The sequence below is a fragment of the Hemicordylus capensis genome, chromosome 5 (assembly GCF_027244095.1).
Source record: "Hemicordylus capensis ecotype Gifberg chromosome 5, rHemCap1.1.pri, whole genome shotgun sequence".
Taxonomy (NCBI): domain Eukaryota; kingdom Metazoa; phylum Chordata; class Lepidosauria; order Squamata; family Cordylidae; genus Hemicordylus; species Hemicordylus capensis.
This window is the reverse complement of record NC_069661.1, coordinates 73,264,244-73,291,065: the sequence shown is the minus strand read 5'-3', so window position 1 is coordinate 73,291,065 and position 26,822 is coordinate 73,264,244. Positions and strand designations below refer to the sequence as shown.

The following is a 26,822-nucleotide window of genomic DNA, read 5'->3' as shown; positions in this document are numbered from 1 at the left end:
AAAGAAAGAAATAAATAGTGGCTAAGTCTGTTATGCCCTGTTTTTGAGCTGCCAGAGTTATCAAGCTCTCCGCCGTTGGAAACAGAACACTGAACTTAAAAGACAACACACTTGAGAGGGAGTTGCCTATTAAATATAATTGCATGTTATTCAGTGCAGACTTCACTGTATGTGCCTTTCTCTTCAAACACTTTCAGGCAAGTGCCACTTTGCAAATCTTTTCATGCTTTGCAGTGCATCAAAAACATAATAATTTCATGCACTCTAAAGCTATGCTATTCAAAGAACATGCCTCAGCATTTCAATAACCAAGTTTTCACCTGAAAAAAACAAACATTAACTTTTAACATTTATAATTTCTGTTTTTAACATTTTGATAGTGGAAAGGATACATGAGGAAATATTTATTTTTCAATCTCTGTGTGATGTTTCTTGTAAGATTTGGTCACATGTGATTCACTCTCCCAATTTATAAGGAAAAAACTCTTGAGTATATAATTTCTCAGCTTTCTATTTCCTGCTGTACTATCAGTTAGGGAGAAACAACCAAAGATGACTATCACTGACCTTTTGGATAGTCTCTGAAATGTTTACAGATTTACATCTATGCTGATTCAGCTGTCTCAATGCATGACTCACCTGGAATGTTATCATAGTAGCATCAACACTGCAGTATTTTCAGCTGCAGCTGTCTTAAAAGTATTTACATTGGAGGAGGAAGGTGAATGAAATCTCTTATGCCAGTGGTCTACATTTAGAGACTACATCATTTAGCCAGTTTCCCATAGACCCAAGATTACCTGACCCTGGAGCCCTAGGGCATAGTGCTGATTGATGTGGTAAGCTTAGGCTCCTTCAGATGTTAGTCTGAAGTCTCACCATACCCATGAGCAGCAGGGTGAAGGCGGAGGAAATCTCGCTCCCGCCACATCCCTCATCCCCATGCCCTATCATTCATCGGTCCGACAGGGATTGTCTGAAAAGGAAAAAGTCCTCTCTGTGATGGTGGGAAGATCCGTGATTATGAGGGTGGAACAATTCACCCTCACAATAACAGGTCCACCTGCCATCATGGAGAAGGCTTTTCCCTCTTCAGACTAGCCCCATCAGACCCAAGAGCGACAGGACACGGGAATGAGCGATGTGGTGGGTGTGGGCCATGAGACTTCTTCCCCCTACGGCCTGCCACTAACAGATACAGTGAGCCTTCAGAGTAATGTCTGAAGGAGCCTCTTGTGTCTGGGATGTACAATTTCAAACTGCACATACTGTAGATCTGATTGGCTGGCTGAATGGGGGCATGGTCACACCATTTTAAATCTCTCTTTCTCCAGGAGATCTGGGTTGCTTTTACTTCTTCTCCGGTTATCTTCACGAAGTAGCCTTTCTTGATCCCCTCCCATCCTGCAGTAAAATTCTTCTGTATGTTCAACCCTCATGGACATATTCTTGGACACAAAAAGGGCTTCTGTGGGGAAGGAAGAGAAGGAAAAATCACTTCCCCCATCTCTCTCCTCATGCTGCTTTTTAGGCAAGCCCTGTGCACTGGCTTCGCCCTTCTAAGGCTCCAGGGCATATTAGCCAATGTTTCCAAAGCTATACTATGAGGAAGTTTCCAGGCCTTAGAGCCGTGAGGTGTCCAAGTGTGCCTCAGATCAACATATCCAAGAAAGTTGTCCAGAAGTAATTGAGCCATTGCTAAGCTCCCATAAACGGGCATGCATACACACAGCTCCCTAGCCTTGGGAAATAAAATTGTTTAATCACTAACTGGTCAAAGGGGCATCTTTCAAGGGGTGGCTCTTTTATATTTATATTTATTAGGAGGAGAGGAACTGCCCCTGTTCATTCTAGCAAAGCATCTGTTCCAGTGGCTGATGTCGATGTCCCCCTTGGGTTTCTTTTTCTTTTACTATGAGCTCCTCTGAGACAGGAAACCTTGTTTCCATCTCTGAGTTATGAAAACTACTTTGTGAACATTGTGCTGGAGAGTGGTGTAGAAAGATTCTAAATAAACAAAAATAAATAAAGCATCCTGGGCTAGCTCAAAAGGGCCTTCCCAGCTGAGCAACTTTTTTTTAATACCATCTATTACCTCACCCTCAGTCTATGAATATTGGTGGGGCCAGTGGTAGAGGCAACTTACTGTCATATGCGGTAGGGAGAGGATTTACATTGCAGAGAACTGTCATCATAGAGGGTGAAATTATAATTTATGTTAACAACATGATTGGCTCTGGCATGCTTGATTTATTCTTCCAATAAATATTAGCTATGATGGGGGCATTTGGGAAATTATGGAACTTTTCATTGAGGCACTTGACAGGAGAATTGTCTAACTATTTTGATAACTAGCCAATAAGGATCTGCACAAAGCAGCACTCAGCTGATTCGGCAGCAGGGGATTACCTTTAAGGAGCAGGGAGGGTGCCCATCCCCTCCCACCATGTTTCCTCCACCAGCACTGCCTGCAAAACCACTGGCGTGGGGTGGCAGCATACCTCCTGGCCACCCCGGTCTGCGTTGGACCGGAAGTGGCCAGTGTGTGTGCAAATAGGAATGTGCACAAACAAGCGCTCAGCTGGTTCAGCAGGGAGGTTACCTTTAAGGAGCAGGGAGTGTGCTCAGCCCCTCCCACGATGTTTCCCCTGCTGACTCTGCCTGCAAAACCACTGGCCCGGGGCGGCAGCGTACCTCCTTGCCGCCCCAGTCAGTGTCAGACCAGAAGTGGCTGCTGCGTGTGCGTACATCATGCACTTGCACTGGCCACTTCCAGTCCAATGCTGACCAGGGCGGCAAGGAGATATGCTGCTGCCCCACTCCAGCGGTTTTACAGATAGTGGAAACACAGTGGGAGGGAATGAGCACCCTCCCTGCTTCTTAAAAGGTAAACAGCCCCTGCCACTGAACCGGACCTCCGAACCGGTTCATGCACATCCCTAGTCCCTACTAACAAGTAGGCTGGTTTTATATACACATATAACTAATATACATATACCAGACTGCACGTATTATCCATAATAGGCATGTGCTCATTCTATTATAGGGCCTCAAAAGTTGCTTAATGTATCATCTCTGCTGTATTTCATCTCTCCCAAGAGGTCATCCAAAACACCTTTTTCTTGGACTATTTTAAATACAAACTTCAGGGGGATTAGTTGAGAGCAACTTAACATTCCAAAAAGAATGAAATTAAATCCTACCTTTATCTCTTTCTTAGAATGCTGTACAGCCAGTATAAGCAATTTTGTTCTTCTTTAAACGATCCTCCCATTTGAAAGGAGCCTTTTTTGAGAATTGAAGAAGGTGCAAAAACATACGTCAGCAATGTTTTTTCAGTAGTTAAGAAGATTCTTCCATTATCCCTCTTGTTTATCCTATAATGTATTATTAAGCATTGAGACATATTGCTGATGGCATGTTTTGCATTAATAGCATTACTGGAAAACATTCTACAATTTTCTTCGGGATAATTTATCCCACATTGGGCCAACTGGAAAGCTGTCAGCATCATTAGCTTGTGCCTTTTGAGACACAATCAAGGGCATTGGATGTATATTGATCTGGTGTTATTCTAAGAATGGATGAAGAGTGGAAATGCATGTGAAGAAGAAACAATTCAAAGATACTCCTTTATTGTACAGAACTATGGTAGATCCTCATGAGCAAGATATTTCTCTTGTTTAATAATTTATTGGTAGGAATTTCCAGCAGCAGCAGAGAAGGAAGAAGAGAATTTTGCCACAATGCTAATGAAATCCACTCGGTTTTCTTATTGTGGTCTCTTTTTTCGTCAGAGCAGAGATACTGCAAACGCCCTCAAACGCTCTCAAATAAATGAAGAGCACCACTGTTTCCATGTAAACATTACTTCAATGTGGGAAGTCCATTCAGCTAAATAAGACTTTCATATGTAGTCATCTTTCACAAGCTTATGAGAAAAGACTAAACAATAACAACACAGCACAAACCGATACATCTCCAGAGTCCAGTCACATTACAAAGAAAGGAAATGATCATCCTGTATTTCTATCCTGTATCCACTACACCTCAATATATATGTGTATATATATGCAGCAACTTCTCTGTCTACTTCATGTTTCTTTGAACCATTTAACGTAATTTCAGTAAGATATTTCAAAATTAAGTGCAATACCAGTGTAGCACAATAATTTTGATGACTGTGAGTAATCGGTTATAAATTAATAGCTGGATTGCAACCTTGCCCATTAGTCTTCTTCTTGACAGTGATGCACCACTGCAATACCAGGCAAAAATACACTGAAGAAAAACAACAGTTCAGTCTATTCACCAGTTTCAACAGGCTTTGATTCAGGTACAAAGAAGGCAAAATTTTAACAACTTCACAGTGTGGATGTGAGAAATGAAATGAAAGATGATCCACTGAAGCAGGGGCGTAGCAAGGTTGGAGTGGGCCCAGAGACAAGATTTTAAAATGCCCCCCCCACTGAAGCTCAGCTCATGAAGTAAATAAATAAATTATTTTTTAAAAGGTTTTGTAAATTGTGGATGATGCAAGCCATTTAATGGTACTAGAGAAAGACATGCTGTTCTGGTAACTCCAGATCTTAACACTCACATCAATTTTGGAGGATGAACACAACTGAAGGAAGCCCGGGCGGGTGCGTGGCTGGGGGAGTCAGTCATGTGACTTGCCTCTGGGGAGGCCTCAAGGCAGTGGGCCCCCAGACCACTGTCTCCCCTTGCCCTATTATAGTTACGCCCCTGAACTGAAGAGTCACACTGTCAAGAAATATTCCCACCAAGGATATACCCTGCACTAGTGTAGCTTTAAGAACATGTACATATAAATGTCACAGTAAGTCATAGGTTTTAAAAAAATGAATAAAGCAACACCATGCATAATTTGTCACACTGAACCCATGCAAGCATTTCCCCCACTAGAGGAGAATGGGACATGAGAGCTTTAGCTCAGATAACATTACTCAGCATCTGTGGACCATTTCCCACTTATAATACACACATGTTTGACATAAAAAACAGGTTCATTTAAATCCAGTGTAGACATCTTAACTGGCCAAGTTGCCTCTATATCAGCAGATTAACGTTAAAACAAGTTCTATCAGTGTCTTGAAAAAATGTCAATCACCAATGCATCTGTAAACATTTGGAAAAAGCAAGACTGTGGATACTGATGCTTGTTTTGTGAATGGTTAGATCTAGAAATGCATTACCTTTCACTTGTTGCACACATGTCTTCTGTTAGCAATTATGGTAAGATAAATTGTATAAAAGAAATTATATTACGTATTACAAAAGATGGCATTTGCAAAGTTTATGACTGGTGGCATTATGCCTAGACCTGTTAAAACCCAGTATCCTTGAGTCTTAGAAATGCTCAGGGACAACTTTATTATATATATTTTACTGAAATGTAATTGAATTTGTTCATCCAAACTGCTTCAAATTGCCTTTGTGTTGCTTGCCATTATTCTGAACTGGAATATGCAAGTAAGGTCATGCTGATGCATATATGCTGTCACACTGCCTGCGTCAAGACTGGCTAGAGATCAAATGTTCATTGTCTCAGACAAGCCTATTGTGCAACATGTTTTGCAATATTTTGTTGCTCTCAACACTATGAACAAATAATCTGACAATCCTCTTCCGTGAAATCTCTCTGTGGGCTCTATGGACCTCCAAAATACCAATGACTATTTTGCTTTTACAGTTATCTCTTCTTAACAAAAATATTTCACCTAGTTAATGGATTTGAAATTGTCCTTTAAATCAAGTGGTATTAAGAACATAGTATTTGTAACTGAAATCTAAGATTTCAGTGAAAAATAAAAACAATGAGCACAGCTCCTGAATATGAAAACAGGTGAACTTATCTGGAAAATCATAATGAAAATGTTAACTGACTAAATAGTGGCCCAGGCTAAAAAAAGTTGAATTGCTTCAGGGAAGTATGGAACCCTTTTATATGTCTGTTGAACACATGAAAAGAGAAAAATATGGGATGGTAGACCATCCCAGGCTTGTAATGATTTTCCTGTATTGAAATACTTGAGCAGTGTTCAGTAACCAGGCCGAAGGCAAGGAAATGGGTCTTTTTCACTGTTTTAAGATGTTGCATTTATTTACAGTTTATTTTTCTTGGGTGTAATTCTGCACCTTGTGCTTATCAAGAGCAGGGTACAGAGGGGCTCCAGGGGGACCCTATTATAATTGCTGCACACATCCCCCCAGGTAATGGGGGAGGAACCATCCACAGCCCGCTATGATCAGTTTGCATGTCACTTTACGGATAAAGTCGCTCACATCCATGCTGATTTGGACTCCAGAGTTTTGGCAGTTCCGGCAGACATGCCTCTGGTACCATCTGGTCCTATTGTGTTGGATTCTTTTCCGTTGGTGCAGCCTGAGGATGTGGACAAGATCCTGGACAGTGTGTGGGCAACATCGTGTGCTCTTGACCCTTGTCCTTCATGGTTAATAAAAGCTGCCAGGGAGGAGACAGGTAGATGGTTGGAGGTTATTATTAATGCCTCATTAAGGGAGGACAGGATGCCATCGTGCCTCAAGGAGGCGATGGTAAGACCTCTATTAAAAAAGCCCTCCCTTGATCCCTCCAACCTGGACAATTATAGACCTGTGTCTAACCTTCCCTTCTTGGGCAAGGTGATGGAGCATGTGGTGGCATCCCAGCTGCAGAGGGTCTTGGATGATACGGATTATCTGGACCCTTTGCAATCTGGCTTCTGGCCCGGATATGGGACTGAGACTGCCTTGGTTGCTCTAGTGGATGACCTATTCTGGGAACTAGACAGGGGGAGTGCGTCCCTGTTGGTTCTGCTGGACCTCTAGGCGGCGTTCAATACCATTGACCATGGTATCCTTCTCGGTCGCTTCTCGAGTATGGGAATCAGAGGTACTGCGTTTCAGTGGTTCCAGTCCTTTCTTGGGGGGAGGGTCCAGAAGGTGGTGCTGGGGGACTACTGCTCGGCTCTGTGGCCATTGGCCTGTGGGGTCGCACAGGGTTCAGTCTTGTCCCCCATGCTGTTTAACATCTACATGAAACTGCTGGGAGAGGTCATCCGAGGAATTGGACTGAGATGTCAGCAATATGCGGATGACACTCAGCTCTATCTCTCCTTGTCACCTGATCCTAGGGTGGTGGTGGATGTCCTGAATCAGGGGCTGGAGGCCGTGATGGGTTGGATGTGGGCTAATAAACTGAAATTGAATCTGGACAAGACGGAGGTAATGTTGGTCAATAGGAGAACCAATCGGGATGAGATTTTACCGGTTCTGGATGGGGTTGCACTCCCCTTGAAGGAGCAAGTACACAGCTTGGGGGTATTACTGGACCTAGCTCTGCATTTGGAAGCTCAGGTGGAGGCGGTGGCCAGGGGTGCCTTTGCACGGCTTCGGCTAGTGCGCCAGCTGCGTCCCTTTCTCGAGAAGGCAGATCTGGCCATGGCTACCCATGCCTTAGTCACGGCATGGCTGGATTACTGTAACACGCTCTACGTGGGGCTGCCCTTGAAGAATATCCAGAAACTGCAGCTAGTGCAAAATGCGGCAGCAAGGGTTTTATCTGGAGCTGCCCGGTGGGAGCACATCACACCCATTTTGAAAGAGCTGCACTGGCTACCAGTTTGTTTCCGGGTCCAATTCAAGGTGCTCTTTTTGACCTTTAAAGCCCTTAATGGTTTGGGCCTGGGATACCCAAGGGATCACCTGCTCCCAAGGGTTACTGCCCGCTTGACAAGGTCATCTGAGGGCCCCTCAGATGCTACGGTTGCCAGCAATGAGAGAGGCTCATTTGTCGTGCACATGGGACAGAGCCTTCTCTGTTGCTGCCCCCAGACTCTGGATGCTCTCCCGGTGACTATTAGCTCCTCAGTCTCCATCACAGCTTTTCGAAAGAGTGTAAAATCTTGGCTTTTTGCCCAGGCATTTATTTGATTCTCTGCTGCTGCTCTTTATACTCTCTATTGCTTTTATTTTAAATTTTTAATCAGATTTGTTTAATATTTTTCACTTAATCTTTTAATTGTGTCTTTTTTTACCATCTTGTGTTTAAATTTTTGCTGTAAACTGCCTTGGGATTATTTAATGAAAGGTGGTATATAAATTTAACAATCAATCAATCAATCAATCAATCAAAATAATCTTCCTGTTCCCCACCTGCATAACGTGCTGCTGCTCTTTTATCTTTCTTTCTTTTTAAATCATTTTTTATATCCCTCTCTTCCTCCAAGGAGCCCAGAGCAATGTACTACTTACTTACGTTTCTCCTCACAACAACCCTGTGAAGTAGGTTAGGCTGAGAGACGTGACTGGCCCAGTGTTACCCAGCAAGTATCATGGCTGAATGGGGATTTGAACTTGGGTCTTCCCGGCCCTAGACCAGCACTCTAAGCACTACACCATGCTGGCTCTTTCAATCCAGCATGGCCACTGGATTGCAGCTGAGGCAGCAATGCTTTTATTACCACTCCCTTGTTCTAGCACCAGCATTCAGCAGCTCTCTTTCTCCAGGGCCACAGGCTAATTCCAGCAAAAAAAAAAAAAAAAAAAAGGAAGTCAAGCTGCACACAAAAGTCTGAGTAAGATCTGGCAGCAGGATAAGATGGCAGGAAAATGGAAGGCTTGGAGAGAATTAAATGGTCCTCCCAAACTGAAGCACACACTTGGAAGAGCAGCAATGCAGCATGCATGGAAGCCACTGATCAGAGATGGGAGGGTTATAATAGGGCGCTGTGGGACATGCTTTGCATCTGTGAGTGCAGGGTGTAGGATTGCATCTTTGAACTTTAACTGGAAGGTTATAAATAATGATACAGAAAGTAGTAGTAGAGCAACAAAAGAGCAAGGGACACACACACACACACAGAGTGATGGTCATCATTTGGCTTGACTGTAGATCCACTTTGTCTTCTTTATGTGTAGGAAATGGATGATGAAAAGAAAAAAGAAAATCATTGTGACCAAGGAAAAGTGTGCAGTGCTATTTTTTAAATAAAACATCTGGAAAGCATTTTAATATTTCCATGCCAAGTCTGAACATTTCTGATTTGCTTTAATCAGAAAATGGCATCTCTTGAGAATATAGACTTATATTGACAGTGCTTAGCTCTTTGTGTCAAGCTATGAAACTGTGTTTGGAAGGGAAAGGTCAATCTCATTACTAGCATGCTGCAGGAAAGGTCAAAGAGGCCCAGCTGAGACTGACAGGTTTAGATACAGGGTGCCATCCATAACCCAATGAAGTCAATAACAAAAACCCCATTCATTTTAATGGGCCTTAAATTACCCCCACTCCTTACAGTATCTTTTAGAAAAAACATTTACCCATTCTGATCTGAGGGGGTTGCAACACATGCTACAGAATAATCTCTACGGAGTCTTCAGATTAGTGACCAGCCTGAAAAATAACATTTACTTGCTTTATGACCAGCTGGTTGTCCAAACATCTGAGAAGTCTTTTTGTTAATATAAGCACTGAAGTTCAAATCTAATGTTGTAAAGTTTTGCTATCCTTTTATTTCGTTTTTGTGGCTTATAGATATCAATCTACACAAATGTCTTTCAGTTTTATCATAGATTGTCCTCTTGTTTGTATCTGCTTTGTTTAGTTTATATTATAAGTTTCTGACTATCTTCTCTAACCTTGTATCAAAGTATTTAATTCAAGTAAGGAGCAGAAAAAGGCTTCTTGTGTCAGGTGAGGTCACAAATATGAATTATTTTGAATGATTCTTCTGGGAGGTTTGACAGTTGCCATGGTGATTATATTATCAATCTATGTATAACTGTATAACTCTCAAACTGTGGGTTAGCTCATCAGCATCAAGACTACAGTGATGCAGCAAAGAAAAGATAACTGCAGTGATGAACCTGTAAGAGAAGGGCTGTTTTGACATTGCAGACAAAGGAGTATGAAACAGGGATGGAGAAAACGCTGGCATACGGCACCATTGGACATACAATGGACAGAAAGATGGATAGACAAAGTTAAAGTCAAGATGCATCAAAAAGATCAAAGAATAAAATGAAAAAGAATGAGGGCTGATACAGAAAGGAGCCTAAATGGAGAGTGCTAAATAAATGCACATTAAGGTTGCGTTCTCACAATCACAAGGATCCTGGTTAAAATGTTAATCAGGATCAGCAAGCCCCACAGAGCTGATTATGATAACACAGAATTTCAGGACAACCCTGTTCAAACCAGCACAGTTAACAAGGTAGATAACTAGGATTGAATCCCAGTTATTTATCTTGGTTAAACACTGGTTAACCAGAGTGGTTTGATCAGGATTGTTCTTAAATTTTCCCTAGGGGTTTGCTGATCCTGATTAACTTTTAAACCAAGTTCCTTGTGTCTGTGAGAATGCAGCCTATGAAGAATAGGAAAGACATAATCTGTGTACATAGAGAGGATCTGAAAGAGCTACTAAATTGAAAAAGGGAAATGACAAGCATACAACTATACAAACAATGTAGGTAAAACTAAACCAAGAGAAACAGAAAGTAAAAAATGCAATTTAGTACAGGTGGTTGTTGCCATGTTGTTCCAAAAGAACATGATATATATGAAACCAAGTGAGTTCTCTTATTCATTGTTGATGGATATGGAAGCCTTTTAGTCACATAGATCTGTTTATCACATTGTTAATACTGTGGCAAAGGATTTGCACAATTCAAACATATATATCAATATGTACAGGCGTCAATCTACTAAAAGAAGGCAAATGCAAGACCTGAAATAGCTTATATATCTTAATGTATACATCACATGAATATAAAGAATCAGCATCTTGTTCCTATCACTGTGTTCAGAGTGTCACCCACACACCCTCTTAAACCTTAACAAAAAATGGGACTGGGTCAAGCATTTTGGACTTCCCACAGTTTTCTGTAAACTAAAACTGAACACTGTAAAACAGTAAAATATTCCAGCAGATCACATAAGCTCATTAAATTTGGCTGCTTGCTATCCTACTTATTTATTCAAAATATTTATACCTAGTCCCTCCATTACATTACTGCTTGGGGCGGCCCACAACACCAACAAAACAGATACAATATAAAGTAAAAGTGTAATAAGTTAAAAGACCAGGCTAAAACCACATTTAAAATTACAAATTTTACAAGTTTCCAATTAAAAGTTATTAATAAAAAGCGAAAAACAGAGAACTAAAAATCTAAAAAACTTACCAGATACAAGCAGCAGATAAAACATTTTAAAGCCTCTTTTAAAAGATGAGTTTTAAACTGTTTTTTAAAAACACTGAGGGAAGGTGCATGGCAAAGCTCTTCAGAGAGGTTGTTCCAAAGCCAAGGGGCCACAACCAAAAAGGCCCTGTCTCTAGTCCCCGCCAACCAGATCTCTTAGCACTTGAGGCCCATAAGCAGGGCCTCAAATGCCGAGCAGAGGACCCTGGCAGGTTCAAATGGGTGAATACTTTCCAACAGGTAACCCGGACCCAAGCCCTGTAGGGCTTTAACCCTAACCTTGAATCCAGCCTGGAAGCAGACTGCTAACCAATGAAACTGCTGCATAATGGGTAAGACAATCATGAAGTGACTTTCACCCACGAGCATTCTGGCAGCATCGTTATGGACCAGCTAAAGCTTCTGAACTGTCTTCAAGGGCAGCCCCACATAGAGCTCATTGAAGTATCCAGATTTATTGTGACAACAGAAACAAAAGCACTGAAAATATTGAGATGATTCAAAATTAAAGGAATAGACACATACATATGAATGTTACATTTACATCTCCCCATATTCAGTAGGCACTGTACAGGAAACAGTCTAGCACTGAAACTAAACAAACATTTTAAATATATTCAACCAGCAGTCTATGGCATTATTTGCAAAACTGAATTTCAGCAGCTGTTACTATAATGGCACAAATAATACACCATTTACACACACACCCAATCCTTAAGTCATCTAAAGATACTTCATTTGTTCCACAAGTCAATGGAAGCTTCCCAGACGTTCTAGGAATGATTGAATTACTAGATATTCAACAAAACATTAGGTTGACAACATTTACTCTGGCAGTCCCTATGCTTTTAACAGCTGTGCAACAAGCAGGAATTCAGGATAGGTGAAGCTGTCTTTGGACATGGAGATGTGATAATGTGGAAAGCACCAGCTGCTGAATTTCTGCTTGTCCCACAGCTGCTCAAGGCACAGAAGCCCTGCCAGAAAAAGTTGGCAACCCTATTTACCTCCCCTTTTTATTGTTTGGTGGGTTTTGTTTATTTGTTTTGCCAATATTGGCACTAAAATCCAAAGGGCATCTAGGCAGCTGTGAAGAATATTGTTTTTCTCAGTTAATCGAATCAGCAGCAAGAGAAGCAATAAGGATGGTGCTTTATGTATGGTGCTGTATCAAACAGCAATCCCTTATGCTAGGAAAAAATAATTCCAGGTTCCTTTTTTAAAAAAAGTTGCAGTAAGCATTCCTAACAAGGAATTAAATAGTTGGCAACTGAAAGGCAGCTGTATTAGGCTACAAAAGGCAGAGTTCTACTTATTATTACCAATTTATTTTGTAATTGCTTCTTTGTATGGCTGTCTACATTCTTCTCTCCAACAGGCAGAAATTCAACAGGTGATAGTTTTCCTGGTGTAAAGATAATATCATGGGGAAAGATGCACCTGCTAAATTCTGCCTAGCAGGCAGTCATTAAGAAGTCCTTAAGGACATCTGAGACCGCTTTGGGAATCCTTTGGTGATGTCAGGGCAGGCGTGATCCCAGCACAGCTCCCAAACCAGCCCAATATCCTGTATATTCCAGTGACACTAAGCAGCTAACAAAGGAATACAGATGACTTTCCAAAATTCACAAATGAACCTAAAAATGCACAAATGCCACAGGCTAGCAAAGTGCTCAATTACAAAAGAACCAACCAAACCCTACTGAGGCAGTCAGAGACGTTCCAAGGCCTGCCTCAGGTTGTTGTTGTTTTTTAAAGGGTTCCAGAAAACTAGAGGTAGACCTTTCGGGGAATGTGGGGCGTTTCCACACAGGGCTGCTACCACGAATCTCCTCTGGAAGAGAGTGTGTACATTCACACACCAACCAAACTTACCCCGAAGTCCATTTGAGATCTTTGGAAGCACCCCCCACACAAATTGGGCTTTGTCTTCCGAATTCTAGCTTGTCTCGATTTATTTCCAGGTTTTTAAAATTCTGGTTCTAAGTGAGTTTTCCTGAAAACCCTAGGGAAAATAGAGAGAGGCACTGAAGTAGAGTCATTAACGTGGTAAGAGAGTCATTAACTAGGGATGTGCAAAATGTTTCGGGTACAGAATGATCTGTACCCGAAACAGCGAATTTTGGGTGATTCGGATCCGAACCGAATCACCCCCGAAGAACCCTGAAAAATTTCGGATCTGAAACAAATCACCCCTGTTTCGGATCTGAAATATTCGGATGTTTCGGACCTCCATTTTGTGTCCAATAAATGCCTTCTCTCCCCCACCCCCATTTTGAGCAATGATGTCTATTTGAATTTCCCGCCTTTTTGCCTCCCATTGACTTCAATGCAAAAAGGTCTGATGTGACGTCTGCTCGAATTTCGGGTCCCAGGGGCAAATAGTGGGGTGGGGTGGTAGGGCCTAATGGGTGGAGGCTACCACCCCAATTGCAGAGGGATTGGGCAAAGGGCTGGTTTTTGGTGAATTTTTGAAGTTTTAGTGTCTTTGGGGCAGATCGGGGCATAACATGGGATATGGGCCAGAAGAGTGGGGTGGGGTGGTAGTGCCTAATGGGCGAAGGCTACCACCCCAATTGCAGAGTAATTGGGCAGAGGGATGATTTTTGGTGAATTTCTGAAGTTTACGCATCTTTAAGGTTTTCCCCCATTAGGTATAATGGAAGGTGTATCGCTTCACATCGGGGGTAAAGGGGTGGCCTAGAGCGGTGTGGGGTTGGTGGTAGTGCCGGGTAGGGGCAAGGAAGCTACCTGATTTTTTTCAAAGGATTTGGGCAGAGGGCTGATTTTTGGTGAATAGTTGAAGTTTACGCGTCTTTAAGGTTTTTCCTCATAAGGTATAATGGAGATTTCAGCAGCCCCATAAGTGCACTTGGAGGGTGCTGGGGTGGCCCAGAGCGAGTGGTGGTGTAGTGCACATAGGGTGACAACCACCCCCATGGGTTGCTAACCCATGGGGTACAGGGTTCTGTTGTTTCTGAGGTATTCTGAGTGTGGATTCTATGATAGCAAATGAGATTTTCAATGAGACACCATGAATCCACTCTAATTTGCTATCATAGAATTATTATTCATAGACGAGCAGGGCAGCAGCTTGGCCACCCACTCGACTGCCAGCTCTGTTACGGAGCCGGCGGGGGCTGGAGGGATCAGGGGCCATGCGGTCCCCAGAAGCTCCAGCATGTCCTGAGTGAGTGCTCAGGGCATGCTAGAGAGACTCCTGAGCTCGGAGGCTGCTTTTCGCTTCCCAGACGGGGGTCTACTAGTGAGTTGCCACGGTGCAGAGCCACGCTGCAGCAAATCACGATTGCAAAAACTGGGTTTGCAGAGCGCTCGCTCCACAAACCTGGTTTAAACACTGGGCTACTTAAGCGGGTGACCCGCTTAAGAACCACCGGGCTCGCAGACGAGCCTGGTGGTTCTTGTGATGGTAGAAAATCGGGCTAGCGGAGGCTAGCCCGATTTTCTACCATCATGTGAATAGCCTCACTCTTTCACTTACTGAGGCTATTCTGACGATCACCAGAAAGCGGGCTAAGGAGCCTAGCCCACTTTCTGGTGCTCATCGGAACCACGGGCAAGCCCAGTGGTCCCAAGGCAGCTAGCCCACCTAAATCCACCTCCCCTTAAACGAGGTTAACAGAGCGAGAGCTCTGTTAATCTTATTTATTTGCTTGTGTGCCACTGTGGTGCGTGGTGACACACGAGTAGACACAGCCAGAAGGCTACAAGAAACCTCACAGTTCTGCAGGTCCCCCAGAATGTCCCCCATGCTTTGCACAGGGCATCATGGGACTTCCGGAGGCCAAGTGGCCCCTTGATCCCTGCAGCCCCCACGAGCTCTGTAACGGAGCCAGTAGTTGTGTGGGTGGCTGAGCCAGCCGTCCAGGGCTACATGTTAAACCCGCTCTCCCCGCAAACCACTGTGAGGCGCTTCACACCCACTCATGTTAAGTGCCTCACTTACTCACTCACTCATACTCCATTGGCTAGAAGGAAAACATGGAGGCATGCAACGTGACCCTGCGCAAAAAGAAAACCCGAGAGCAGAGTGGAGGGGCTGCTTCCCTCATGCCACGAGTGTAATTCAAAGTGGCTTCACTCAACATTTACTCTGAAAGCTGGAAACTATGTTTGTGGAAGCTCCTGGTTTCATAGAATCAGAGCCACAGCTTTGCTTCATTATTACTACTATTTTTATGATGCCATTTTAAATAGGATTTTATTGGATTGTAAGTATTTTATAACATTTTCATTGCCGCAGGTGTTCATGGTCAGAAAATGAAGGTAACGACGATAATAAAGAAATAAAGTAAATAAGATGACTCTGGTCTGCTTTACTGTCCACTTCACCTCCTGAGTAGATGGGGACCTAAGCAAATCCTATATAGCCAACTTAAGAGTGCAGTGGGTCTATACAGCCCCATACACAAGTTATGTTCAACATACATACAATTGCTGTACAGAGTTACACATGGACAGATCTGTATACACATGAACAGTTATTCATACCGTATGGTATTATTATGGTATGAATTACACATGGACAGTTATTCATACCTTATGTTCAATGAATGTGGGGTAATACACTTCCTATCTACATCTTTTTAGCTATTTTGTTTTTAGCTCTTTTAATATGAACTTTTAGATGTGTTAAGTTATTCTAAAATTTTTGTTTTGTTTTGATGTTGTAAACCACCTAGGGACTTCGGCAATGGGCAGTATACAAAATTGCTAAATAAATAAATAAATAAATAAATAAATAAATAAATAAATAAATAAATCTGAGGGTGGGCTGTATCCAGGTTCACTTTTAAAATGAACAAATGAGGATGGTGCGGACAAGATACCCACAGCACATGTGATAGGGTTGTGCCAAGAGCACACCCATCCTGTATCATTAGAGGACGTCCCAATGCACTCCCAGTGCATCCTTATATCACAAGAGGGGGCTATTCATCTGAATGGCCCCTCTACATGTGGCACAATTCAAATAAACAGCCCCCTCGGGTCATTAAGGGACACCCTAATAGCACATCAGGAGATCCTGACATCAGGATTGGTATGCTCTTGATACAACCCCACCCTTATCACATGCACCCATGTACATTCACACAAAACCATGAACATGTGTCCAAACATCAGTATTCATGTGCAATGTAATGTCTGAATAGGATTTAGGTACTGAAAGTAACACAAACTGTTTTTCAGAAATTTTAGACATATGCAGCAATTCCTAGGATTCACTAACACACTTCTGTCTCTTGGGCATAGCTTCCTTTCTACTGGACTCATACAATCAATTATCCAAGGCACCCACATTCCACAGAGCTGCATCTCTAAATCACTACATCCCAAATGGTCAGTATCCAGTATCAATGTCAATTTCAGCTGCTTGACATGTACCCTTGTGAATTTGACTGGTCATCTCAATATTGAGGGTTATTTAATTGCCACTGTATGATAAAGAGTACTCTTGAATAAACATCAAATGGCTAAGCTCATGATATTAATGACAATGATTTATAATCAAATCGACTGGAGAAATTCTTATTCTCTTCTGAGATGCTCAGTAGCTCATAGGACAAGGGCCAAAGTCATCACAAGCAAACATTTCCCTATGCTACTATGCTTCTGTATATTATTACTGCAAGGGCAAATGGTTTGAGTTAGAGTTTGGCTCTGCTAAGACAAAGTTCTGGACGTATTTTATTAATTTCACACAGCATCATTTGGCAGTATACAGATCCTACTTTGAAGAAATCCAGAAGGCTGAACAAGAGGAACCCATCTGAAACGTAGGTTTGGAAAATAAAGATAGCAATAGTGGAGCTACCTGGCAAGAATATTGAGAAACAAAACAATACATGGAAACAGTAAGATGCAATGTGCAGTGACATCTCCGCTTGTAGGCTGTGCTGCACGTCCAGCTCAGAACCAAGAAAATAATGAGGCTGTTCACACAAGCAGCCCTACCTGGGTAGGGCTACTCATGTGAAGTGCCGGGATTGAAGCCAATCCCGGCGCTGCCTTTCCATGTAGCCCAGGATTTTTACCTGACTGCTTACCTAGGTATCGTTTACCTGTACTCAGGTACAGGGTTGTGTGAATGCTTGGGCTGCATGCAGCCCAAGCAGACACAGAGCCGGATGCCTAAAGTGCCTGACTCGTGGCAGAATCCCTCAATACACCCCGATCATCGCACGGGGCATTGTGGGATATCTGGAGGCCGGAATGCATTTTTCCTGGCCTCCAGAATGCCACATGGATCACAAAATCGCCAGTCAGATGGGTGCATGAGCCATGCGTCCCGGGACCACAAGGGATGCTCTTCTGCCCTCCTTCAAAGGTCATATGAATGACCTCAATGAATGTTGCTACCTATGATTCCTTCTGTGAACTAAACAAAGCATATTTCTTTGCAGCTATAATTGCACAGATGTGTAAATCTGCACAAACATTTAGCGTGCAGTAAAAATAAATAAATCCTGTCACCACAGATTTTTCTTGCAACCACTATTTAGAGTTTAAGTAATGATAATATTCAGACACGTTGGTTATTTTCCAAATGCTTTACAAGATGGAGAAAAGGGACCTTTGTGGCTCGTAGCTGTAATAAAGCATCTAACAACAAAAGAATGTAAAAACTAATTAAAAAGCACAAAAATAGAACAGCAGCATAACTGCATCACCAGTAACCGATGGTGTTGTAATATATGATTCATGTCTGGTTTTAGGATTCTTTCTGGATTGTGCTTTTTTGCTTTGTGATGTAAACTATCTTGAGCTTTCTCTTTTGAGAATGGAAAAGCAGAATAAAAATTCCATGACTGATAGATAGATAGATAGATAGATAGATAGATAGATAGATAGATAGATAGATAATAAAAGGAATGGATGCAGCCAATAAAAATCCAAATTCTCTACGGGGGAGGGGGAGGAAAATCTACACTGGAAAATCACTGGGATGCAACACTGAGACACTTGTAGTGAAAAATTTCAGTTCACTGCCACCACTTGAAGAAACTTTCAGCCTCCAAACTTCTCAGGGTCACTGTACTGCAGGACTACTAACTTCAGCCCTCATGCAAATGTTGGCCTACAACTCCCATAATCCCTGGCTATTGACCACTTTGACTGGGGATTATGGGAGGAGTTGTCCAAACAGCTGGGGGTCCAAAGTAGAGCAGGCCTGCTGTTTTGGTCCAACAGTTCCTCTGTTATTGACAATAAAGTTGCCAATCAGGATAAACAACCACCAGGGATTTATTCTGGTTGGAAAAGCATACAACAGTTATCCTTTTACACAGAGCTAAATGAAGCACATGTTCCCAACAGTAACAGAAAACTCCTGTTGACTTTAACTCACACAAACCCCTTGTACCAACCTGCTTACAAAATAACCTCCCTTGCCCAATCACCACAGTGCTTTTACTGCCTCTAGTACATTCAGTACATAACCTCCAGCATAATTTAACACAAACATAAATAGAAGCAAATATTACCCTCTGTAATTGTAACTCTAAAACAAAACAAAGCCCATTTCGTCACAATCACATCTTGAACCTGGCTCTATGGTTGTCTTAAATTCTTGCCTTGAGCTGTATTGTTGCATCAGTACCTGGATCTGAGCCATGCTAGACTCCTGACTAGGCTCCCAACATTGTATGCTGAATTTCTGGAGTTCGTATATGGTTAGCTACATTACATTTCCACTACACCTTGCACAAGGTGATATCCAGAGAGGTCAGACGTCTTACTAGTAACAGAGTTAAGTCCAGATTGCACAGCAGCTAGAAATCCTTCTTGTCTACTTTCATCCCATATAATGAAAAGCAGTTGGGCTCCAGGGCTCAGTCAATTAATTCCTTAGGTTTACTGATTTAAAACCTTTTGATTAATTAAAAGGGTCCCCTCAATTAATTAGGAAGTCGATCGTTTTAAAAGTTAATTCTTTTCAATTACTTAAAAAACCCATGGTGGCAGTGCTGCCATCTGAGAAGAGGCATTCCTATTTCTCTTTCCTTCAAAAGGGTCTTTGAGGAGCAAATCAAAAAGGGGATGATGCAGTGCCTGGCACCAGCAAAGATGCCCCACATTGTCCTGGTTGTGTACTGCCTTGTGAAGACGATAAGCCTCACTGCAGGGGTTTTCAATCTTGGGTTGCCAAATATTGTTGGACTACAACTCTCATTGTCCTCAGTCACTGTGGCTGGGGATGAAGGGAGCTGTAATCCAACAACCTCTGACAATTCCTGCCTTATTGAATTGCTACAGGAAAACCCATTATGAGGCATTCTCAGATCCAGAGTAAGAAACCTAAATTCTCACATCATTTAGCTGGGGAGCTCCTAGGGCTGATACAAAAGGGGACGTTACACCAACTGGATGTGACCAGGAAAAGGTACCTACCAAGAGATCAGAAAGGATGAGGAAATTCCCATCAGTCACCATCATAATTTTTAAAATGATGTATCACGGTGTTTACATTTTTATGTATTTCATGGAGGTGTGGGGAGGACTCAGGTTGATAGCCAGCCTAAAAGTTTGGAGGGGCCAACAAAAGTGCAGGGGGGAGGCAGTTTATCTGGCCTTTCTAAGACAACTTGCAGTCTGGGGCACTTATACTGAAGTAGTGCAAAAGTATACAGAAATTGGAATTCTCTGAATCAATACATTTAATAAATTTAATAAAAAATTGTTATTGAACAATTTGTTATAGACGGCTAACAACATTTATTATTAATTAAAAATTCACATTGTTAAAGTAGTAAACTGTTTTCATTAAGAGCCTACAACAAGAGTATTCTTATAGTTTATCACAAAAGTGTTCTTCTCTTTGATGCTGCAAAACATAGTACTGGTTCATCCAAGTCCAATGCTCTAGTTACGTCCTTATTATAACTCAAAAGAACAAGATCAGCTTTATATTCATATAGCACTGATAATCTCTGTGGATGTAAAACTGATGTTAAATGAGAAAGACAAGTCTCGACTTTTGCAGTACTACTTGGAATGGTCAATGCAACCTCAACCAAAAGACCAGTTCCAGGAAACACAGGTCCATATTTTGTGGGATCCTTTGCAAATTGCATCAGTAATGACCTTTCTTTTAATAAGAGATCTTGTCAACTGAGGCACCAAATTTAAATTTTCTAGCTTTTTAAATTTATCCGAGTTGTGTTTTAATATTTCACACAGCAGATGCAAATTCTCTTCATTCCCATAACAAATGCATGCAAGCAGTTGATTGATTGATTAAATGAAGTCAAGTCGGTGTCGACTTTTAGCGACCACATAGATAGATTCTCTCCAGGATGATCTGTCTTCAACTTGGCCTTTAAGGTCTCTCAGTGGTGCATTCATTGCTGTCGTAATCAAGTCCATCCACCTTGTTGCTGGTCATCCTCTTCTTCTCTTTCCTTACACTTTCCCCAGCATTATGGACTTCTCAAGGGAGCTGGGTCTTCGCATAATGTGTCCCAAGTATGATAGTTTGAGCCTAGTCATTTGTGCCTCAAGTGAAAATTCTGGATTGATTTGTTCTATGATCCATTTGTTTCTTCTCCTGGCTGTCCATGGTATCCTCAAACATATTCTCCAGCACCAAAGTTCAAAAGTGTCAAATTTTTTCCCCTATCATGCTTCTTTGAAGTTCAGCTTTCGGAGTGTCACAGGAAAAACCATTGTTCAAACGATTCTAATCTTTGTAGGTATAGACACATCGCAGCATCTAAATCCTCTTTACAAGGCCTTCATTGCAACCCTACCAAGTGCTAGTCTGTGGTGTATTTCTTGACTACTGGATCCTTTACTGTTGGTTGATCCTAAAAGGCAGAAGCTATTCACCACTTCAGTGTCTTTATTATCAGTTCTGAGGCTATTTGCTGTACCCGTTGTCATTAGTTTAGTCTTCTTGATATTTAGTCGTAGTCCCATTTTTTCACTGTGTTCCTTGACTTTCATTACTAGAGCTTGCTGATCATCCACATTCTCAGCTATCAGAGTGGTGTCATCAGCATAGTGCAGGTTATTGATGATTCTCCCTCCAGCTTTAAAACCACGCTCATCTTCTTCCAATCCAGCTTCTCTCAGTATATGTTCAGCATATAAACTGAATAAATAAGGAGAAAGTATACAGCCTTGTCTTACTCCTTTGCCGATCTGGAACTAGTCTGTTTCACCATGTTCTGTCTTGACTGTGGCTTTCTGTCCTTTGTACAGGTTTCTCATGAGTACAATGAGATGTTCTGGGACACCCATTTTCCTAAGGATATTCCACAACTTGACATGGTTGACACAATCAAAGCCTTTTCTGTAGTCAATAAAGCACTTATTGACTTCTCTTTGGTATTCTTTTGCTTTCTCATTTATCCAGTGTGTATCAGCAGTGATGTCTCTCGATCCTTGGTCTTTTCTGAAACCAGCTTGAACATCCAGCATTTCCCTTTCCTCATACAGAGGTGCACTGAGGTAATTTTGGAGCCTGGACCTAAAGGCCTTTGGAGGCCCCCCTCCCCTGCAAATTAAGCATCATCATGCTCCACTGGGCGATTTCACCACCCAGGAAAGAATAAAGAGGGTTTGGGGGCCCCCCAGGGGCTGTGGAGGCCCTGGACTTTGGCCCCGAAGGGGTAAGAGTCCACATAGGGCTCTAATCTGCATTGGATGATCCTGAGCATTATTTTGCTAGCACGTGAAATTAAGCATATTGTGTGATGGTTTGCGCAATCTGTGAAATTTCCTTTCTTTAGTATGAACTTTCCCTATTAAGTTCCTTCCTGAGGTCTTTATCTTTTTTGACTTTGGCTTCTCTCCTCTTCTGGGGAATTTCTACCATCTGTTCTGGCATCCATTTTGCTTTCTTCTCTTTCTTGGTCTTTGGCAGGCTCTTTTCACATTCATCCTTACCAACTTCTTTGATTTCATTCCACAGTTCCTCTGGTTCCCTATCAATAAGGTTCAGAACTCCAAAGCTGTTCCTGATGTTTTCCATGAAAATGGTGGGTACATTCTCAAGATTCCGCTTTAGTTTGACTTGGAACTTGCACATGAGCAGTTCGTGATCTGTTCTACTATCAGCCCCCAGCCACGTCTTTACTGTTATAACTAAGCTCTTCCACCTCCTTGCACCAATAATGTAATCAATTTGATTTCTGTGTACTCCATCTGGTGCAGTCCATGTGTATAGGAGCCGCTTTGTTTGTATGAAGAATGTGTTAGCAATGAAGAGATCACTGGCTTGGCAGAAACTAATAAGTCGTTCTCCTGCTTCATATCTGTTTCCTAGGCCATATAGTCCGACTGTGTTTTCCTCCTTACCATTTCCAGTTTTGGCATTCCAGTCTCTAATCACAAGCAGCACATCTTGCTTGCATGTTCTGTCAATTTCAGACTGAACTTGAGCATAAAACTCATCAACTTCCTCTTCTTCCGCATCAGTTGTTGGGGCATAGACTTGAAGAACTGTCATGTTAAAAGGTTGTCCACGAATTCTGATTGATATTAGTTAGTTGTACCCCAGTACTGCCATTGCTATATGCTTCCTGACTATGAAAGCAACACCATTCCTTCTTTGTTTCTTGTGTCCTGAATAGTAAATGGTATGATTTTCTGACTGAAAGTGCCCTATTCAAAGCAGTTACTATACCAATATTGTCTCTCTCCTTGAATCTGCTTTCCGGTTCAAGAGCAAAATGGTCAATAACACTATTATAAAGCCTTCTAGTTCATCGTCACTCCTTTCTTCAGAATTAACACTCTCCACCATCAACAATACTGTCAGAAAATTTTTCAGGAGTTTATGAAGATGTTCTGAAGGTGCTTCATGGTCAGTAGATTCCGTGGGGAAGAGTACAGATTTGATTGAACTATCTTATAGCTTAAGTTTTCTGATGACCAAATTTTTCACAAAGGGAAGATGCACTGATAAATTTGAGTGTGTAAAGGATGAATTCTTTGTCTGAATGTACAACCATAACTGAATCCAAGCATCCTTAATACATCTGAGGAACACACCCCTTCCAAAAAAAATAAATAATGCATACAACTCTTCACATAAATCAAAATATTCCTTCACTTCAGGTATAGCCTCAGTTGCATGTACTATTAACATGTGGTGATAAAAGAATGAAGAAATACAATGGGGCGATTCACATGGCCAGGAGAACAGGGGAGTGGGCAGGTGGAGGGGAAGGCTGCACAAAGCTTACCTTTCCCCCCAGATGGCCCATGTATCATTTCTGGGAGCACAAACTGCATCTCCAGATTATCCTCTGCTGCACCAGGCAGTACAGAGCTCTGGAGGCCAGGATGACTCATCCCAGCCTCCAGGTATCCCACAATGCACCACATACCATGCGCAGTAAATTGAAGGATTTTCCCAGGAGACGGGCTCTCTGTGCCCGTCTCTGTGTCTCCACAGGCTAAACGAAGCATGAGGAGACACATGATCCCAGAGCCTGGGCTAACAGCACGCTGGCACCATTAACCCAGGCTAAAAGCTAGGCTAGGTGGCACGGCACCACCATGATCAGGCCCAATCCCGGCAGATCTCAAGCACAGCCTAATCCAGGTTCCCTAGCCTGGGTTAGGTTGTGCATGAGAACAGCCTCAGTGTTTCAGTCAAGCTCCTTTGAGATCAAAGGAACACCACCAGATATGCCTTTCATGACAGATGCTCCGTCATACAATTGAGTCAATTAGCTTGTCAAAATTTAACTTTTGTCAGTGCTGACAAAATTCAAGATGCTCAAGATGTATTTTGTAAATGAAGCTTTAAAATAGCAACACATCTTTCTGTCAGCTTCGTGTTTACAAGATATCGGAGAGCAATTGTTAAATCCTCAATGCCTTGCTTGTCCCTAGTCTCACCAGCCAACAACGCAACACAAGTTCTCTTATTAATCTGCTCCATGATCTCTTCCAGAACTGTTTTAGCCATGATGTAGATCATTTCATTTCATTTCATTCAGCACTAGTGTGTTTAGCATTTGCAGGAACTGTTGTCACAATTTCTTGCAATGTTTTATCTCCTCTCATAGAAAATTCAAACAACTGTAAAATGAACCCACTCACATCTACTCCTAATTGTTCACATCCTGAATTACCCTTGAAAGACAATGGATTGACAAAACAGAAAGTCCGGACTTTGTGGTACAGGATGCATGCTTGCAAACTGCTAGCCACTTTACTAGTGCCTATTGATTTTATACACGAGAAAGAGAAAGAGACTCTTTTTGACCTTGTGTTTCATTATAATTTCTGTTTAATTTTATTATCACATACTTTTAAAAAGCCTTAGGCTGGCCATAACTGGAGAGGACTTTGTTCAGACAGACAAGGACCTAATAGTTGCACTGAAACAGCAACTGAATGGAGAGTTTGATGTACAGTAAAAACGTGTGTGAGGTTTCTAACAATCACAGGAAAAATTAAAAAAAAGGCAGTATCAATTCTGATAACTTCTCTTTGAAAAGTAGCACATTGTATAACCAAAGAAGCAGGAGCATCTGCTTTGAATGGGAGAAAATCTTCAAAAACCCTTATCTCAGGTGGGGGAGGGGTCATCATCTTCAAAGGTCATTCTTACAGAGTATGCTATCAACAGACAGCTTTCTAAAAATAATGTAACAGCTAGGATCACTATCACACAGTTCATTTTGCAGAAACTAAGGCTTAACAACCCTCTGTTCTGCTCAGATACTTAGGCTTCCACTTGCTATCCAGATGAACAATGTTATTACTGAATAGAAAATGTTACAAATAAAAACCCAAAGGCTCTATCACATTATTTATCTATTTTGTGCTGTGGATTCAACTATCTTTAATCCATGTTTATACAGAGATGGCTTGTAATTCCTTGAATATATGTTTCTTCACCTTTTGTAAATTCCCTTCTTAGTGTCTTTCTATATAAGCCAAGCTCAGAATATTGAAATTCAGCTTGAGTAGAATCCATGGTAGGAAATAAAACATTCAAAATAAAAACCTACTGCCAAGAGTATTTTATTTATTTATTTATTATTACATTTATAAACCACCCCATCCAAAGGCTCAAATTTAAAAAGATATAAAAACACACACCATTTAAGACACAGTGCTAAAAACAATTAAAAAACAATTTAAAAACCATTTAAAACTAAAAAGCAATTTAAAGACCTTGGAAGGCCAAGCCAAGCAAGTACATTTTTAGGGCTCTCTTAAAGGTTGGGCTTTAAGAGTATGGCTAGTTGGTTCAGATCAATGTATGGAATTAATTTCATATATAAATGAATATATAATGTGTACACAAACACACACACACACACACACACCCCTACCTTTTTGCTCCACTGGTTTCCTGAGTCAGAAGCGGGTCTAAATCTAGTCAGTGTCTGGATGAAGTGACTGCTTGAAAACATCATTTACACCACCTTGATGATGGAAGAAAAGTGAAATAAATAATAAATAATGAAATGAAATAAATAAAATGACCTTGCTCTTCACTCCCTCTCTGCTGTTAGCACACATTTCTATCTTCCTCTCCCTACACCCTGCAAATGTTTTTCTCACCCCCCACTTCCTTCTCAGCCCTGAGATAGAAGTTGGATGTTTTCTTGTCAAATAAATATTCCCAAGCCCAGTTTTTTAAAGAGGCAATGAGACTGCAAGGGTGCAAGGGACATTTATAAAGAAAAGTTTGTGGGAAGAACAGATACTTAGCTCGTCACACTCTTTGATTCGACTCTGTGAATGCCCCTCTCATAAGCTGTTTTTTCCACAGCTTGGTGGCCTTCCATCTTAAAGGCTAGGTGGAGAAGGGCTAAGTTACTCCCTTTAGCCCACCGATTCTGTGCTTAAAGTGACCCCTCCACATCTGATTTGAAAAGAAAAAACAGGTTGAAAAATTCATATTTTCTTCATAACATCAAGTGCAACCTTCAGCTCCCTGGTTCCAGCTTCCTTATGTCAAGCTCCCCCACCTCACCTCAGAACCCACACTTCCCTTTCTTTCACGTTTCTTAACCCAGTGCTCCCTCTGGCCTTTAGTCATCCTGCCTCTTGACCATCTTCCCACTACATTTTTGGACTCTACCATTTGCCATGTCTTCCAATGGAGCAGAACTGACCTTGTCCTTATGGCCAGAGCCAAGATTTTCTAGGCCACTTTATTCTGGGCCTATCTGCAGGACCCTGCTTCTCAAGCCCTTGCCTGCTCTTGCCTTATGCTTCCAGCTTCCTTCCTCTGGATCCTTTAGATGTCTTACTTCCTAGGATCTCTTTACATTCAGCTTTCCAGAACATGTTTCCTTCCTACCCATACAGAGGGAAACAAGGCTTCTATCAATCTTAACTTAAATTTAGTGACTGCCAAACAGCCACAGTTAGTTCACTCTATGCAGCCAACAATATTTTTTTCCTCCCTTCAACTGTATTAAAGGGACATATACATTAATTCAACACATATCTTAAAATCATCAGGTAGTTTTTATTATTATAATAAGTGATGTCCTAGACGAAAAGAGAAGTATGAACTATGACCACATGAGCAGTCTTATTGCTTCACAATAACACAATCCAAGAAATAAAAGAAGTACTATCAGCAGAATGAA

General features: G+C 41.7%; 1 long non-coding RNA gene across 2 annotated transcripts; it reads right to left on the bottom strand.

Annotated features, from left to right (window-relative positions):
* Positions 1-1,128: 1,128 nt before the first annotated feature.
* LOC128325662 (uncharacterized) lies at positions 1,129-26,594 on the bottom strand. Of its 2 annotated transcripts, XR_008307547.1 has the most exons (4): positions 26,340-26,594; positions 25,551-25,643; positions 3,204-3,285; positions 1,129-1,468 (listed from the first exon to the last, which is right to left on the bottom strand). It is a non-coding gene; the product is annotated as an uncharacterized LOC128325662 (long non-coding RNA). The 2 variants fall into 2 exon arrangements; XR_008307546.1 differs by lacking the exon at positions 26,340-26,594 and having other exon boundaries at positions 25,551-26,081.
* Between the last annotated feature and the right edge of the window lie 228 nt (positions 26,595-26,822).